Below are 19,382 nucleotides of genomic sequence, written 5' to 3' on the forward strand. Positions count from 1 at the left end.
TGTGACAGCAATAATGAGTGTGGTGGAAATCTGAAAATAAAGAGCTACAAAATAACCAAATGGTCTTTATGTCATTTAATGAAAACCTTGCAAGGGATCAGCATACAATCACAACAAAGTACACACTGATGGTTTGCTCCAAGGTGTAGGTGTGATTTATAGACAAAGATCGTGTATGTAAATGTATAATAATCTATATAGGATGTGTTGTAATGCCAAATGTCATCAAGTCTGTAAACAGTCTTGAAAGAAATGACAATGATCAGTGGTTCCTTCCTGGATTCAGATAAAGTTAAACAACAAAACAGAGAGCATAAGATAAGATGATTTCCAAGACAGTGAGTTCATACAAGTGTTAACTATTTTAAGTACAAGTCTGGAATCAAAGTGCATCATGTAAAGTATTACCATGTGTCTGAACTGTAGAATACATTGTTATTCTTCCATAACATGAGCAGCACCAACAAAAATAATAGCAACATTGTCCCCAAGTTTGAATTGCAAATGAGCTCACTTCATAGTCCAAAACATAAAACTACAGAGTGACCGTTAGAAAGAGCTATATTTAGATAAATCTCAGACTGAAGGATGCCATATATGAAATATTAAATGAAATTAAATGAAAAATGAAATAAAATGAAATATTTTTAACTTTGAAATTGTTTTAAAAGTTTTAAAATTGTATGTAATTGTATGTTTTTTATTGATTGCTGTAAAATTCTGCTCTTTTTTCAGTGGAGACCTGGCTTTCACTGCTGGCTGAATTGAATAAAAATCAAATCAAAAATCAAATCATATTTATTATAGGAAGTGGGTGTGAACAGGGGAAACCTTCATGAAATATATCACACACAAACACATTGCCTGGTTTACAGAGGTGGGTAGTAACGAGTTACATTTACTCAAGTAAGTTTGGGAAATTTTGTACTTTTAGGAGTAGTTTTGAATCACTATACTTTTTACTTTTACTTTAGTAGATTTGTGAAGAAGAAACTGTTACTCTTACTCCGCTACATTAGGCTACATTGAGCTTGTTACTTTTCTTTTATCCCCTCCGCCTACGCGTCAATCTCATGACATCACTGGGTGATTCTTTAGGAAAAAATTTTGTTTTTGCATGTTTTGTCACATATACACAGACTCAAACACACACAGAGTTTATATGAGTTCATGGGCTTGTTCTAGTTCTGCCTGCGGAGCCTGGTTAAAAAAGAAAAGTACAAAGGCTTGAAATTTTGTGCTACTTGTGCTTAATTTATTTTTTATTCTGTTATTATTTTATTTATTCCATTATGTATTAAAGTACTTGAATTTACTTTAAGATTATTTTAATTTAAGCAATTTTTTTATTTTTTATTAATTTTAATTTATTTTATTGATTTAATTTGCCTGAAGATGATTATTTTGTACTTTTGTCTGTTTGAATGGTTGTGTTAAAAAAATAAATCAGACGTTACTCAACAGTTACTCAGTACTTGAGTAGTTTTTTCACTAAGTACTTTTTTACTTTTACTCAAGTAATTATTTGGATGACTACTTTTTACTTTTACTTGAGTCATATTATTCTGAAGAAACAGTACTTTTACTCAGTACTCGAGTTGAGGGGGTGTGAGGGGGGATGGCATCCCCCCTAAAATAAAAACGGTCAAAATCATCCCCCTGCAATCCCCCCTTTCCATCCCGTATGTCATTTCAACAATGAATGTGGTATTACTGCTATCTCAACATTTAGAGTCATCACCAGAAAAATAACACCAGAAGATTTTGAAAATTTTGACCTGCTTCAAGTCAATTTTCACTTGAAATAAGTAGGAAAATCTGCTAGTGGGACAAGATTTATCTTCTCATTACAAGCAAACAAATCTTGTTCCACTGGCAGATTTTTCTACTTATTTCAAGTGAAAATCTACTTGATACAGGTGAAAATTGTTGTTTTTTTAAGTGATGAGTCTTGTTTTAAGTGTAATGAGATTTTTTTTACTAAAAAGAGACATTTTAACTAGAAATAAGACAAATATTCTTGTTAAGATTTTGAGTTTTTGCAGTGATCCATTTGACTTATCCTGTGAAGGACAGAGTCATATTGATAAATTCAGAAAACAGTTTTTTATTTTTGTGTTTTGATGTATTTGATGTAAGCCCAGTGGATATTTAAAGCTTACAGAAGGCTGCATTTAACTGCTGCTATGTCATTCCTGCAGTATTTCTGCAGGTGTTTTGGTCAGTGCTATTATTTGTAATATATTATATTATTTGTAATCAGCACAAATTATCTGTCCCCATATGATCAAATCCACCATTCCCCCTGATTTTTTTTTTTACAACTCGAGTACTGCTTTTACTTGAGTACAATTTTTGGCTACTCTTCCCACCTCTGCTGGTTTATGATCATCATCACCCAGGGACTTTAATTGTGAAAGTCTGAGTCGTGAGTATCCGGTCAGTCCCTGCTTCCATCCGTCAGCTTGACTCGCTGCCTCGCCCGGTCGCTCAACTTAGTCCGCAACTTCATCCTCCTGCCTGGCGTCGCTCCGCGCTGTCAGACCTTTTACCTGCCACACCGGGCTCGCCGGGAACAATTCGGTTTGGGCCATTAAAGAGTGTTTTTCTTTCTCTCTTTCTTTCTTTCTTTTTTTCTTTTGTTTTGGTGTGGAGAAACCTGGGGGGAACTGTCTTCAGCAGGACCGGCGGACTACGCAGAATAACCTCCATGCTGAGCCGCTCGCAGGTGAGAGAGAGTGTGTGTGTGTGTGTGTGTGTGTGTGTGTGTGTGTGTGTGTGTGTGTGTGTGTGTGTGTGTGTGTGTGTGTGTGTGTGTGTGTGTGTGTGTGTGTGTGTGTGTGTGTGTGTGTGTGTGTGTGTGTGTGTGTGTGTGTTTCTTGCGGAAGCGCAAAGCTTCCCACGTTATCCAGCAAAACAATGACAATAACAATACAGCGTTCGCGTTTAAGCACGATATCAAGTTATATGAATATCCATATTCACCATACTGTGCCAAAAAAACAACTTCACGTTTGTACAATATAGTATTTATATTGAAAAAACGTAACAATATATTGCAAAGGTGTGACAAATATTTAAGCCTATTAGAACAATAAATATTTAACATCATAACGTGATTTACCTTTATTTTTCTTTTGCTTTTGTGGCAGGTCTTAACTTGCACAGTTTGTTTTCCCTTTAAAGAGTTTGTTGTGACACACAACACTTCTGTGGGTTACTGTGTGCGTGTTTGTGCTTGTTTGTGTCTCAGTTGTCAGTTATCTTTTATCTTATTTTTTTATTTGTTTAATAAAGCTGGTTTAAAGATTATTGATCACACTTAGGTTTATTCGCTTGCTGTCATATTAGGCCACCAGCTCCATGTGGAAATCCAACACTTTAAAGTCTGGCATGTGAATGTGAACATCTCCATCTGATGCATGAACTGACTTCAGTTCAGACCTTGAACACTTCAGACTCCCAAACGTGCTTAACTGGAGAGTTTCTGTAGTTTCTGTAATAAACAGTGTTTTCTAAGAGTCGGTGCAGCCAAATGCTGCATTAGCAGATTATTGAAATCAGTTTAAGCGTTTTCTTTCTATCAGTCTTAAAGATGCAGCCTGATCAATCCACATGAACAGATGAGAAGACAACAGAGCAGACACAGGACAGATTAAGAATCACTGGCCATGTCTGTTTATTAGTTTTACCAGGGTAAATGTTTATTGCAAACCTAATGTTTTTTTTTTTTTATTGAACTGAATCTCACAATTATGTTAGGCTGCAATAAAATAATATAAAATATTTAAGTGTTTTTACTGTACACCAGTCTAACAATAAGACAAAAATCATTTCCAAGGCGTATTTAACTGACGTTTTTTGCACATGATCGACCACTCACCCGCCACCCTGGCGGATACCAGCTTTGTGGAATTTTTACTTTGATACAGAAAAGTTTAATTTTAAGTGAAGCGGATCATTTGTGTTTCAGCTCCATGTCAGAAAAGATCACCATCCAAAGCACACCACCGTAAATACTCATCACGTTGCTATCTCCTCCCTGCATGCACGCATTAGTAAAAAAGAGTCTGGAAATAACCTTTTTGCAGATTTCTCTCACAGTGTTTTATTCATGTGCATATAAACACTTGCAGTATTATAAAATCCAGACTTTGGCTCCAGACCCGCTGACAACAGAGTCAGCAGCCCGTATTGTAGCGTTGTTTCCCATTTTCTTTACAGAGCCTCTGCGCGTTATCCTCTGATATAGACTTGGAAAGTAAGGGCAGGATACCTTGTAGCCCAGAGGAGCAAATAATCAAGAAGAATGGTGCAAATACATCATCGTTTCTATATGTTTGCACATTTATTCACCTACACACGATTGTGTTTTTAAACTGAAGGGGGTCTGCAACAGATCGATTTCTGTTTCTTTTTCAAGGTTTGAATTAGCTGGAAGAGTATTGACACTGGGTGTAATGTGTAAGATTTTGATCTCTTAAAAATGGCTATTCAGGAAATCTAAAGGCATATGTTCAAGACCAGGACTAAGCATAAAGCCGGAATATGTCATCCTGGCAGAATTTAGCTCAGAGTAGTTTGCATAAAAGCAGGGGCGGATAAGTTACCATGGAGATTTATTCTCTGCAGCTAACTTGGTTGAGACCAGGCGACTACTTCTCCTCCGTTTGTCCAGTCAGCTGTCACTGCCATCATGAATGTACTTAATCAACAGTTATTCATAATCTTCTGGGTTTATGTTACCTCACTTTACAAACAAGTATAATGCCTGAATTATGATAATCATGTATATATATATATATATATATATATATATATATATATATATATATATATATATATATATATATATATATATATGTCTATATTGTTTTTTCTTTTTTCTTTATTCTCAGTATAGTGTCCTTGATTGTTTTGAAAGGGACTTATAGAAAAAAATTATTATTAATATAGTACAAAGTACACAGTAGGATAAATGTTCTAGCTTTGATGTGATTGATACACGAGGCATATTATTGATTGCCATGATAATTATTTTTTTTCGTTTTATATTTTGGATGTCCCAAGCTTTGGTTTGATTGATATTATCCACGGTAAGAAGTAATGTTGCAAATGAGCTCTCTAGCTCACAGGCTATATAGGACTATTACGCATTAGATCTACCTGCTATTGTCTACCAGACACATTCTCCAGGTTATTCATAGCAGCTGCATTGCATTTTTACATATTAGGTGTTTGACCTCCTCTTATGTTTCCATTATGAGCTCTAGGTCATGTGGTGAAACATAAATGGCATGCATCCTCTCTATTTCTGCGCCAGTAAAACTGTGACCGACCTCACAGTTTGCTGAAGAAAGCTGTGAACATGCATGTACAAAAATCAGTGACGCCTGGCTTGACTTAACTACTCCCTGTCATCTAGACTTTGCATTGTATAATATGCAAAGCTTTTTCCTGCATGCTATTACTCTAGGCTCATACAATAGTCCTGCTTACACCAAGGGTCTGGGGTGGAGTGAACACAAATCAGACTAATGTAAACTTGTTGACTTGAATTTAACTGTGAGTTTACACGCATGGCAACATGGAGAACCAAAACTGACATAATTAAAAATAAAAGCAAAAATATATATTTTGTTTTTCCTTTTCGTTAAATGCATTTTCGTCAAGAACAGCAGGATCCTCCCTGTTTATTGACCAATAGTAGAGGAGCTGGACCAAGAAGGCCAGTCCTCCTCATTTACATAATAAGGTAAAATAAAAACAGGAGACAAGGGAATGTAAAACAAGGAATGCACGTATAAGGAAAATGAAAAACTAAGTATATATATTTCTGCTTTTATCTTTAAATATGTCAATTTTAATCCTCCATACGGCGACATTCTATGACCAACCTTTTGCTAAATAAGACTGTATTCAGATAATGGTGTTTGAATGAGTTGCATGCAAAATGTTCCATTCGTCTTTCTGTTCAAATGTCACTGGAGACATTCTGATTCATGACTCCAGCTGCACCGTTGCGTTGGGACCAGTTCAAAACCTTTATCATAACAACAGTCTTCGAAACAGAGTATTGTTTGGGTTTTCCCTTTTTTTTCTTCCTGTAGCAATCTTGTTCTCCACTAACTCAGCCTTAAAAGCTTGTGTTGAAAAAACAGCAGTGTGTTGTGAAAACTCTGGCAAGGCATGTTCATGCAATTAAGGAGCAGTACCACACTTACACAAAACAACTAAAATCACAATACAACTCACAATACTCCACTTAGCCTTATTTACTCCTGCGTACTCCAAATCCAACATTCTTGTAGTGTAATTAAAATGTTGTTTATATAACCTCTTCAGAGGGAGGTTTTCATCATATTGATGATGGAATACTGCTCTGTGTGTGTAAACACAATCACGTGTGTCAGATGTCTTCAGTTCATTGTTCAAGTATGCAGGGTGTCACATTTACAAGTCAAGTTGGAGATTGCAACTGTCTTGAATGAGATCCATTATCGTTCCTCATCAGGAATTTCTGACAAAGACTATTCTTCTTTTCAGTCGTTACGCATCTCCTTCATGTTTCCACTTTAATATCGTCAATTGGATTCTTGCCCGTTGTTGCTGGTTCCTCTGACTTTATAAAAAAAATGTCAATTTTATCTGTTCTTGCATTGCAGAATAATTAATAAAATTAGACCTCTTCCATAGAGCAACATTTGCAAAAACTGATTACCCCACTTCTTCTCTCCTTCTGAGCAGAGCTCTTCTCCTGCATGACCCCTGCTGCAGTAACATGGTGTTTCTCCTGTGTTAAATGATCAACTGCTAAAAAAAACAGCATTTCGAAGACAACAAAATAGTTAACACTTTAAATAGATACAAATAGAAACAGCGTTTTTAATGATATAATCAATATCTTCTCATGCGTCATATTTCACACACTGTAACTTATAGTGTTAAGAGACTGCGAGTAAAATCTCATGTGGGGGGATAGTAATGTCAGTGAGATATGAACACAGTCAGCAGTTCTCTGGGTCAGTGACTGGGCTGAGCGTGACTGGGTCTTTGTAGTGGCAGAGGTTTAAAATGTGAGTCAGTGTATTGTGGAAATAATCCCAGGAAGAATTTTAGCTTTCTGGACGCGCGCACCAATAATGAGCTGTGCATGAATCAGTGGCCACGTGTTTATTTGCAGACTGTTGGATATGGGCATGAATGGACTGAAAGCCTTCCGAGGTATTAAATATTTTGGAATGGTGCGGGAGCAGATAGTCTCAGGAGACTCAAGCTTTGTTGGGGTATTTCTTTAAAAATAAATTGGACTACAGGATAGTTAAGCTGCTCCAGCTCAGCCAGAAACATGCACAGAGAAGGACGTTTTGGCATTTTACTAAACCTTGTCTTGGATGAGTCCATCACTGTGCAGGGAATGTGGCAGATCCACCAGTCACTCTGAAACCAGTTACTTATGAAGATCTGCACCTGTCAGAACAGCTGCACCCTGTTTGTGCAGCTCCGTGTGTCCGGAAGGCCATGTGACTCCTCTGCTGCTGGTTTGTGAGTCTATGTTCAGCAGCTGTTCTTTTTAAAGACTGATCTGCGGAGAAATGTCTTTACTCGGAAGCAAGGTTCAATCTTCCATTTTTGATCTCTGTTCATTTTGATCAAGCACCACTATAGAATAGAATAGAATAGAATAGAATAGAATAGAATAGAATAGAAGAGAGGTCAATGTTAGTAAAAAACAATTGAATACAGTTTAGCAGCTCACTCTTGCAACAGCAATTAAAAAAAGTACAATGAATTAAAACAACAATAAGTTAAAACAACAATGAATTTAAACTACCATAAGTTTCAAACAAAATAAATAGCAGCGTAGTGGTGGTTACGTCGCATTATTGAAACAGATGTGCTAATTTGTTATAAACTACAGGTGCATTAGAGGCAAAGCAATTGCACTTGACCTAAAGCTGAGCATACAATGTGCAATATTTTAAATCGTTTGATTCAGTCCCATCTCAAACTGCATGACTAGATCGCTGAGTTCAAAAGTTCACAGCCCACGAGTCTCACACTGTATATGCTCTGATGCGACCCGTCTGCTCACACTATACGTTCATAATCCTCACGTCAGACTTCTGTTACTGAAACTGCAACATCAAAAAGAAGTGAAGAGGAGGAACCCCGAAGTGGGAGACACCAAAGATGCTCAGTAAAAACAAACGCGCTGCCTTAGCAATTTGTGCCATTCTGTGTGGCGATAAATGAAAAAAAAATTGACAACGTCGTGATTGGACAAGGAATTGGCTGGGCAGAAGTGGGAAATATGGTCTTTTTTTTCTGCTATTAAAACATGATTTGTAATGTGAATTCGCAACACTTTAAACTACAAATAATAGTTTTTGACGTGACATCAGAGATTACGCATAATCTCTGTGAAAGGATGAGTTCAATCGGGTCGTAGCTGCTTCAAATGTGCGATTCCTTCACGAGGAGCGACCAGGATTTCAAACACGCTTGATTTTCTTGCGAGCACACGATTTTTGATCGGGAGCTCGTTGTGAGGTGTTAATCTCTCGTCGTTGCCCCACGTATACTGCACGAGGCACGACCAACGGTTGGGTTGAAATCTGGCCTGATCCAAAAAATAGCCGCACAAGTGGAAAATCGGTTCAAAACGAGCCGATAATCGCGTATGCCCGGCTTAAGGGAGAGGTAGCGGTGCTACGGTTTTGACAGCTTGGGGGTAAAAACTGTTTTTAAGTCTATTGATTCTGGATTTGATCAGTCTATATCTTTTACCAGGAGGCAGTAGGGTGAGCAGTGTGTGTCCGGGGTGAGTGCAGTCTTTGGTGAAGTAGCTGGCTTTCTTTTGGAATTGGCCAAGGTAAATGTCTCTGAGGCAAATGGTCCAGTCTGCCGCCCTTACTGTACCACTCGCTGCAAGTTTTTCCTGTTCTCCTCTGTGCAGCTAACGAACCACACAGTGCAGCAGTATGTTAGACTGCTGTTCTACTGCTGACCTGTAAAACTATGTACTGTAAAGAGGTGTAGAGAGAGGTGAGCAGACCTAAGTTTCCTTAGGAAATACAGTCTATGCTGCGCCTTTCTCACGTGATGAGAAATGAGTATCATCCAGGTCAGCAGAGATGTGCACACCAAGGAACTTGAAACTGTCCATCCTCTTTACCTCTTCTCCCAGTATACAGAGGGCAGTCTGGCCTGTGCTTTTGGATTGGAGTCCACTATGAGCTCCTTGGTTTGAGGGATGTTCAGGTCCAGGTTATTGCCAGCACATCACTGCACAAGATGCTAAACCTCCTTTCTATATTCCGTCTCATTGTTTTTTGTTGAGTCCTACAACGGTGGTGTTGTCAGCAAACATGACAATGATGTTCAGGGCAGTTGTGCATGAATAGTGAGTAGAGGAGAAGGTTAAGGACCTTGTGGGGTAACTGTGTTTAAGATAGGGGGCAATGAAATGATGTCTTCCATCCTAACGTTCCGTGGTTTGTTGTTCAGAAAGTCTTGATTCCAGCGGCACAATGAGCTGCCTAAACCTAAGTTGCTCAGCTTCTGAACCAGTTTGTGGGGGATTACTGTATTCAAAGCGGAGCTGAAATCCACAAACAACATGCTGACATAGGTTTTATCCTTGTCTAGGTGAGAAAGGGCTGTGTGGAGAGCTGTGATAACTGCATTCCCGGTTGACCTGTTTGCCCTGTAAGCAAATTAACGTTGGTCTGTCAGCAGGGATTGCAGCTTTAATGATAGAGAGAATTAGTCTTGCAAAACACTTAGTGATGATGGGCGTTAGAGCGACTGGGCAGTAGTCATTTAGGCAGTTCACCCCCTAGAGGCCCCACCTCTCGCTCTCACTGCGTCTTACGTAAACAAACCTGATGAAAATGAGTCTATCAAAATGAATAGAAGCTATCCATCTGGCAGTGAGAAACAAAAGAAAAAAACTGAAGAAAAAAAGCATGAAGAAAGTGGTAAGTAGTGCAGATAAAACATAAGCTAACTTAGCTCAGAGCCGCCGCCATTTCGCAGGAATTGTGAAAATAAAATATTGAGAATAGTGAGTAAAACATTTATACAGTTGTTTCAGTCAGATCGCAAATCCAAAGTTCTCTTGGTCTGTTAGATTAGATATATATGGGCCCAAACAAGACAAAAAATCCCACAAACATGTGTCCTTACATACACAAAACCGGTATTACACAAAACAGAGCCGTATAAAGTGTGAATCGACGTTGTGATCCGACAAGTTCATTGGAACAAACCTGGAGCAAAGTGCGGATTCCTTGTGCTTATGACTGTGGTCAGGAAACAGATATATAATTGTGACTGATTCTATGGCCCGATGATGGGTGATGTCATCCTTTCCTTGACATGAAAGATGTGTTTCCAGCCGCGTTTTTCTTCAACTTTCTTCAGTCGTTCTAATAATGTAGCCTGTAAGCATTAACTCAAAAACTAAGAAATTTTTATTATTTCTGCATCTCCCTAATTCAATTCAGCATCGTTTAATTTTTTAGAGCAAGTGAATAAGAATAAGGATGAGTGCAGACTCTGTAAAGGTGACCCACATGATCAGAAAGTTGTTAAATTCTCACACTTCTCACTCGGTTACGGAATGGGAGCTTGGCCCTTACATGCACAAGGGGTTTCTCCATTTTTACATCTTTTTGTCTACCTGGGGAGGTGGAAAAAAGAGATGATCAGATTTTACACCTTACCAGAAAGCAGCTCTTACATAGAGGCACTGAGACCGGGAAATGGGGGAAATGTTCTCCATACAAAAGCCGCATGTACTGTAAGGGCCTGCTGTCCACAAGGTTTAGTTCATCAGTGATCACCAGTCAGTAGTCTGTTCAGTTTTACAGTTAGTTCAAAGGATTTCTCTGATAATTCAGGATGAGGTGAGGCCCAGCTCAGTTCAAACACCTGGATTGATTGATTCATATAATTAAAATATGAGCTGTGCAGTGAGTTTTTCATTTCCTAACCAGTGAGGTAGCTCTTCAGGGGGCTACATTTCCAGCAGAAGTTGCTTTGGCAACGCTCAATTGTACGATACCTAGGAGGTGAATGTGAACAACACCCATCCTGCTCTGCGTTTCAGTGCTTTACATCACGTTCACAGTGAAACCTGTCAGACTTAGACAACATTTGAAGAGACAAAGGTTGGGGTGATGTCATAAATCTTTGATTTAATTTGACTTTTGTCTCTTAGCAAACATTATAAATCTAAGATATTTCGGGCAGAGACTTTTCAAAAAATTGTTAAGTGTTAATAGGGACGTGAAAAAATCAAGAAACACCATCTGCCAATGGCACTGATGACCACATGGTCAAGAATTACTTTGAGAAACCTTTATCAAGCCTACATACAGAGGTGCATCCACTAATGCTACTTAAAACATAACCATGTTATCAGCAATAAGTTCAAACGCCAGGTTCTGTGATGGTATGGATAAGCTGCCTTAACCATTTAATACACAGAGATGGTTGAGGAAGAAGCCGGTCCAGATGGTGGACTGGACCTCAGTGTCCCAACTGCTTTTGGAATTTGTTACAGGTCTGATATCCAAAAATGGATGTATATTTTCAAATTAAATTAGGCTGGCAAGGGGGTAAAAAAAAAACTGAAATATCTTATTCTCTCACTGTCTGTAAAGAAATACATAATGGGAGTATTGATTAATTAATTGGTAATATTTTTTTTCCCGCGTGTTCCAATTCTTCCCAAGCTTTCCTGATTTGAGGTTATACATGAAATAGCACCAGACCACTAGACTCTTGTTCATGTTTGTGCTTCAGGAGTCTGACTCACCTCAGTCACTTTAGTTTGAGAGAAATGATGAAGTGTTGTGTGTTACAGCTGCTGGAACTCAGCATTTTACTGTGGGAGCTTGTTAAGTTGAACATATCGATCAAGCTCGAATCACACCTGATCAATAACAACAGTAGAAAGTGGGGTCAGTTTGGAGGTTATGCCTCCACTGGGCTGAGAGCTCGAGTGAACCCATGTGATCGATTCTCTGTTAGATCTCACAGAAACCAGTCAATGTTTGAGCTTCCCAGCACACACGCGGATGGATTTGGTGTTTGTTTGGATTCTGGGGCCTCCAGCTTGACACGGCACTGAGAATGAGAAGTGTTTGTGGGCAAAGGGCCAATGTTCAGGAGGATGATACATCCTGCTGGGGACGCAGAGTGTTTGAAACAACATTACAGACACTCCTGATTTCATTAAACAAACTATGTCACAAAAGCAACAGTGCAGAGTCCTAATGTGGTTTTAATTTGTTGGTTGAAGTGGTTGAAGACTTCTACAAAATCACCCCAATAATATTATATAATTTAGTCTATATAATATACATTACATATGTTATATAATAATATAGAATTCATTCTTTCCAAATCCAAATGTACATTTTCAAAGCATTTTTTAAAATTCCTTTAAAAAAATGTAGTTTTGTACAAATAAACCAGTTTCACTGCATGCAGATTTGAATAAATCATTAAAGGTTTGTTAGTTTAAGTCAGAAATTGAAAGTTGTTTACCTTCAGATCATTGATTTGTAATTTATTTCAAAACAGGGACAGTGCACAATAAGACATTCATCTTTTGCAAGAGAGTATGCATTGTGCAATTTGTAGCAACCTGCTATTTTCCACCTGTAGTCCCTGGGCAGGTTGATGGAATACTACATAAAAATTTGTATAGAAAAAGAAAAAATAAGTAAAAGAGCAGAACAAAGCAAAAAGACCATAGATAAAATAGATAAATAAAACATGGAAGCAGATTCAACAGAGCATGGGATCTGTCAGATCCATGGTCAGATGGACTGTCTTTAGCTGAAAGTAGAATGGAGTCCAGATATAATATCATGAACAACTTGATTTTATTATATATAAAAACATACATGTCAGACTGCACTACAGTGGAGGAACAGTGGAGGATTTGCATTTGCATTTTATTGCTTTGAAAAGTATTCTGATCCTCATCTTAGTTACAATAATAGACAACACAATGTGCTTAAGGGGATAACACGCAATTTCTTTATTAAAAACACCATTAAACATTCAGTGCTAGATAGCCATTTCTTCTGACACCGGTACATACCCTCTAGGATAACATGAACGCTATTATGAAGCAATCGTATATTACTGCTTCAATTCACTTCTTTTTGCTCTCTGACGGAGGTTTGCACTTCTAGACTGAGGGCTGATTAACCACCGAGTATTCCTTTAAGCTGCTTGTAGCATTAAAATGCTCTAAGGTCCACTCACAGAAATCAGGGGGAAATAAATAAAACCACCTCCTGAGGAGTTTCCTTTGATTTTTCTCGTGAAGGATATACATGCGTACAATTCCTTTGGCTGAATAAGAGCTTTAGCATTGACAGTCTGAGCTGCTCTTCACTATCAGGATTCAGTTTCTATAAGCACCCTTAATCTGAATGGAGAGGAAACACAATCCTTGCACCCACACTGATGAGAAAAACCCACACTGAGGATCCTCGGCCTGCCATGTTAAATTATCTACAAAGGCTGGTTATTTATGGGGTAAAGCGTTAATAATACATGAAGAAAACACAGCTGCTGAAGGAATTCTGACCTATGGATCACCTCCTGTGAGTCTGTTAGACTGTTGCTTGTCATTTGTGACCTCTAAATGTTCCCATCACAGATGGGGTTTTGCATCGGTTTCCTTTCACCTCCTGCTGCACGACTCCAAGGATGGGCATGTGTTCAGGCCTGACACAGACAGGCCTGAACACATTGTATATAAAATTATAATCTATAATTCTGGATCTTTTTCACGTTGAAACCTGAGTTTTTGTGATTATTTTTAACTAGATCTCCAGATATCATGATTTAAGTCTCTTCAAAGAGTCCATCCAAAGATTCATTGTTTAGGTTTATTGCTGTGAGCAGGAAGGATCTCCTTTAGCGGTCTGAAGAAGCCAAAGATGACAACAGGAAGTTTGTCTGCATGTGGGAGCCAGCTGATTGAGTTTGGAAAGGTCAAGTTATAGCCAGAAGTAGACCTCAAATCCAGACATACCAAAGAGGAAATGTAAAGGATGTATGGAAAGAGCAAAATGGAGATACATTTCTTTCTTTACTGATCATGGAAAGTATAAGAATACTGATATAAAATGGATTAGCCCTAGAGCACTGATTAGGACACAGAATAGATATCAGGAATATAGTATGACTGAGACATGATCTAAGGAACACACACCCATCACCTATAACACTATGACTTGTTGTTGAATTGGTTCACCTTGTGGTCAAAGTTCTGACCTGTTAGGATCTGGACAAGGAACAACTGAGTATGTATCTGGTAGTGGGATGTTAACAATAGATCCTTTGGGCTTTGTGGAATGGGGTAATCTTTCTGTGAATCTGTGGACTGGGATTGCTTCTTACATCAAGTCCCATCATACTGGTATCCGGGGAGTTTGGAGACAAAGTGAGCACCTGAAAGTCTGTTGTGTTCTTTGAAAACTCTCCAAAACAATTGCTGAGGACAGACACTCCAGGAGAATGGTATTGATATTTTAAGGGTGTGTGACTGGTCTGCGAAATTATTGGGTGGCAAGTGCCAAAATAATATTTGTGTGAATGCCAGGATGCAGGTTTTTCCAGCAGAACATTGTGTTACAACCAGAGACTATTGTAACCCATCCGTGACCATATTATGACTAATAGTTGATTACTGCACTGTAATGTCTCTGAATGGATTTCCAGCTGTACATTTATGGAGAAGTAAGAATAACAGAGGAGGGATACCAGTGCTTGTTTAAAGGGGACATATTATCGCATTTAATGTATATTTTAAAAAGGCCTTGAATGTCTTAAAAACAATCTAAAGCTTGTTTTTTCTACATACATCAAAAACTCAGCCTGTGAGCCATGTCTATAGTTTTACTGCTTCTAACCCCTTTTTCTGTGCCTCATTCTTAGGGAAGGGGGGGTATGATAATGAGGCTGTGCTGATTGGCTCCCTGAATGACGTGTAGCAGGGGAGGAGCATAAGCCTGGCATTCAGTTACACGGATCTTAAAGCCTGATTTACGGTTCTGCGTTAAATCGACGCGTACCCTACGCTCCAAGGGAGCAGCGTCTCCTTCTCCGCTCCAGGCTCTCTGCCACGGAGCCTATGCCGTAGGCTCTGCGTTGGTGTAACGCGGAACCATAAATCAGCCTTTTGCTTGGAAGATGTGAAATGAACAGAAGAAAAAAAAAAAAAAAAAGGTCCGTGAGCGGCCCCGGAGCTCCGAGCTAAGCTAAATACTTAGCCCATGCAAAGATCATACAAATATAAATAACATAAAAAAAAAGGAACTTACCGCTGACTCGTGTGCAGTTGCCGGGTCCGTGCTGTGGGATCTGATCCTTTTATGAGGGTAAATGTCGATGCAAAATCTCATTTCTACTCTCCCTCGCTGTTCAAACAGCCAGCGCTTGTAAACAATGGCGGACGCTCCGGCCGGCTGAGCTGGTTGTGGGCGTGGTTTCAGCAGCGGAGGCTGAACCTATGGAAATCTGCTCCTGTCGTGACTCACGACGGGAGCAGATTCTAATCGGCTCAAAAAAAATCACGTGACACTGGGGGATTCAGTAAGGCGGGGGTCAGAAACCTTGCAGAAATTCATGGGATTTTGTCTCCCCTCTGCTGGCAGGGTGAGGGGAGACCACTTTATATATGTTAAAACAAGAAAAAACTTGTTTTTCATAATAGGTCCCCTTTAAATGTTACCATGAAGTGGCATCTCCAAAGCCCAGGTGTGAAACTGTTGGCTGGGAGTTTTTGTCCATTTTGTTTACAGAGACTTCACCTTACGACGTTGACATCGTTAATGTTTGTCCATTAATTTTTGTCCATTCATGTGACGTGTCACCTACAGTAGCAGCACGACATCACAAACTCACACCTAAACCAGTCAGTGAAGCTCAGTGAGACATAGGTCAGGCAGGTAGGGATGGCTGCATGCAGCATGCCATGTAAGTTAGCTTTTAATTCTCTTCTAGAATCAATTGGCATTTCACCAAAAAGTAAACAAACCACTGCAGTGTTTTAATCATACCCTTGATCTCCTCCTCGCCTACGGTGTAGAACCCGATAATCTGTTAGTGTCGCCTGTAAACTCCCTTCTATCCGGCCGCTATTTAATAACGTTTGAATTTAACATTGTCGCCGTTAAAGTGCAAAATAGGAGGTATTATTTTAGCAGATGTTTATCAGATAAAGCTATTGCTAAATATAGGGAGGCCATCACTTCTCGTCTTACTATAGCGGAACATAGTGAAGCAGTTGAGGGCTGTGACCTGGGTTCTACCTCTGCAGATATTGATATCCTTGTCAGTAACACTAAGGATTTGCTGCACTCTGCTTTAGATGCAGTTGAGGGTCTCTAACCATAGCAACTTAACTCCCTGGTATAATTTGCATATCCACATGCAGAAACAAAAATTGCGTAAAAAGGAAAGGAATAATTACCCTTGTAAGTCTGTAGACTCTTATCATGCATGGAAAGATAGTCTAATAGTATATAAAAAATCCCTTCGCGAAGCTAGAACAGCTTATTATTCATCGTTGATAGAGGATAATAACCCACTTTCCTGTTCAGCACCACAACCAGGCCCACCCGGTAGCGGTTGTGGGCGTTTCTTCAGCTTTAGCGACTTCCTCAGGCTCTGACTTGACTCTGGAGTGCTTCATTCCTATAGACGTCCCTGAGCTGACCTCACTTGTCAATAGAGCTAAATCATCCACGTGTTTGTTAGACCCCATCCCAACTCGACTTCTCAAAAATGTTTTTCCTCTTATTGGTACAACAATACTGGACCAGATCAACTTATCCCTAAACTTAGGATATGTGCCACAGGTTTTAATGTTGTAGTAATTAAACCTTTACTTAAAAAACCCTCTCTTAATCCCTGGTCACCTTGAGTATGGTCTGGACTGACATAATCTTGTGTATCTTTTATACAGTTATATGTGTATATATGTATGTGTATATATATTTATATGATCATTTTTGTCATCTCCTTTTTTGTCTTTTCTTTCTTTTTTAACTGTTTTGTGTTTTGTGTTTGTTTTGTTCTCTTTAAAAAAAATGGAAAATAAGAACAGAGTTGTAAAAAAAAAACAAAAAAAAACCCTCTCTTGACCCAAACATGACCTAATTATAGGCCTAATTATAGGCCAATTTCCAACCTTCCATTTGTATCTAAAATTCTGAAAAAGGTAGTTTCAAGCCAGTTATGTGACCATTTGTATAGAAATTATCTGTTTGAAGTTTTTCAGTCAGGGTTAGAAATGCATCATAGCACAGAGACAGCACTGGTTCAAATCACAACTGACCTTCTTATGGCCTCAGATAAGGGATTAGTGTCCATACTGGTTCTACTGGACCTCAGATAAGGGATTAGTGTCCATACTGGTTCTACTGGACCTCAGATAAGGGATTAGTGTCCATACTGGTTCTACTGGACCTCAGATAAGGGATTAGTGTCCATACTGGTTCTACTGGACCTCAGATAAGGGATTCGTGTCCATACTGGTTCTACTGGACCTCAGTGCTGCTTTTGACACTGTAGATCAGCATTTTACTGCACAGGTTAGAGCATGTTGTTGGGATTAAAGGGGCAGCTCTACGTTGTTTTAAATCATATATATCTGACAGATTCCAGTTTGTTCATGTACATGAGGTTTATTCAGAACAGATGAGGGTTAACTACGGTGTCCCGCAGGGTTCAGTGCTAGGGCCAATCTTGTTCAGTTTATACATGCAGCCCTTGGGAAGTATAATCCAGAATCGCTGCATACATTTGTTATGCTGATGATATGCAGCTGTATTTGTCCAGGAAGCCAGATGAAACAGAACCGTTAGCTAAACTTCAGTCATGTCATCAAGGACTGGATGTCCCACTCATTTTTTGCTTCTAAATTCCAATAAAACAGGTTATTATTTTTGGTCCCTAACACACCAGGAAGGGATCCGATGGTGTTGCGATGGCCTCCAGTACAACTGTGTGAAACCTTGGAGTTATTTCGATCAGGATTTGTCATTTAAACAGCATATTAATCAGGTTTGTAAAACAGTGTTTTTCCATCTCTGCAATATCGCAAAGATTAGGAACATCCTTTCCCAGAGTTTCCCCCTTTTCCTGCTCTGCCCCGCTGGTCTTCAGCAGGAGAGTCCCCCTTTATGATCCAGGTCCCGCTTAGGGTTTCTTCCCTCCTAAAGGGAAGTTTTCCATACCACTGTTTGGCTTAAGGTTTTTCTCCCACTAGGGAAGTTTTTACCTGCCATTGTTTATGTTTATGTAATTATTGCTTGGGTGTCATGTTCTAGGTCTCTGGAAAGCGCCTAGAGACAACTGTTGTCGTAATAGATGCTATATAAATAAAATTGAATTGAATTGAATGTAAAGTTCTTTGTCTTGTAAATTATTATTTTAAGACAAAGATAAATTATTAACAAGATCACGTGCATGCTGTTTTGATAAAAACTGAAACCTTGGTTTAGACTTTTAGGTGTGAAACACTAAAATATCTCCTTAAATAAAATAAAATATATTATTGTCATTAGTTTGTTAGTGTTGATGATTGAATTTAAACGGTACTGCATTGACCACCGAGGAGAAAAATGTATCTGCTCACCTGCTATCACCTGTAGTTGCTGTGAAGCCTGTCCATTAAAACACTTTATTATTGCGGGTTCAGACATCGAGGTGCTGAAAGCCTGCTTTATCCTGTTTGGAGACCCAAAGGCAATAAGTGGTTTTATTCAGAAAGACTTAAGGGTGGATTTTCTGTAGCGCTCTGAAATAGTTCAGCAGAGCTCAGCAGGAGGCTGAGAGCAGTTTGTTAGAGAATCACTCAGCGTTCAGGCTCAGAAATCAATCTGAGACAAAGGTCCCTCCCAGAAACCTGAGCAGTGAGCTGCAGCTTGACGAACTCTGTATATAGTGGTATTGGTTTGTGCAAGTCTCCTGAAATTAGCTTTCAGATTTAATCAGATTTAATGTGCGCAACACTGATTTGTATGCAGTTTCCACATGAGTTGGTGTTAATTTGTTGCCCGTTATGAGTTTCATTGCATGAAAAGTTGAATTAACTTGGACTTACTTCATTATGTCAGACAGCGGTTTGATTAGATCCTAAAGGATCATTGTGTGGTTCCTGCTTCCAGCTCGTGCATAGACCCAAACGAGCAGTGCACTAACTCTAATTCTGTCCTCACATCTGCAAACACATCTGAGCAAATACTACTGAATAAGGATCATACTGTCCTGTCGGGTTTCCGTAAAAGCTGGAATGAGATCATGTTCACTGTTTTTCCTCAAAGATCTTCACATGTCAG

The 19,382-nt window shown here is 39.0% G+C and overlaps 1 protein-coding gene across 3 annotated transcripts in view; it reads left to right on the forward strand.

Moving 5' to 3' along the window:
• Positions 1–2,489: 2,489 nt before the first annotated feature.
• LOC133444081 (carbohydrate sulfotransferase 8-like) overlaps positions 2,490–19,382 on the forward strand; it is a 72,024-nt gene continuing 55,131 nt past the window's right edge. For all 3 annotated transcript variants that reach the window (XM_061721564.1, XM_061721565.1, XM_061721566.1), the window contains exon 1: positions 2,490–2,728. The gene's annotated coding sequence lies outside the window, so the exon portion shown is untranslated. The remainder of the gene's footprint in view (positions 2,729–19,382) is intronic.

Source organism: Cololabis saira, chromosome 5, assembly GCF_033807715.1.
Source record: "Cololabis saira isolate AMF1-May2022 chromosome 5, fColSai1.1, whole genome shotgun sequence".
Classification (NCBI taxonomy): Eukaryota; Metazoa; Chordata; class Actinopteri; order Beloniformes; family Belonidae; genus Cololabis; species Cololabis saira.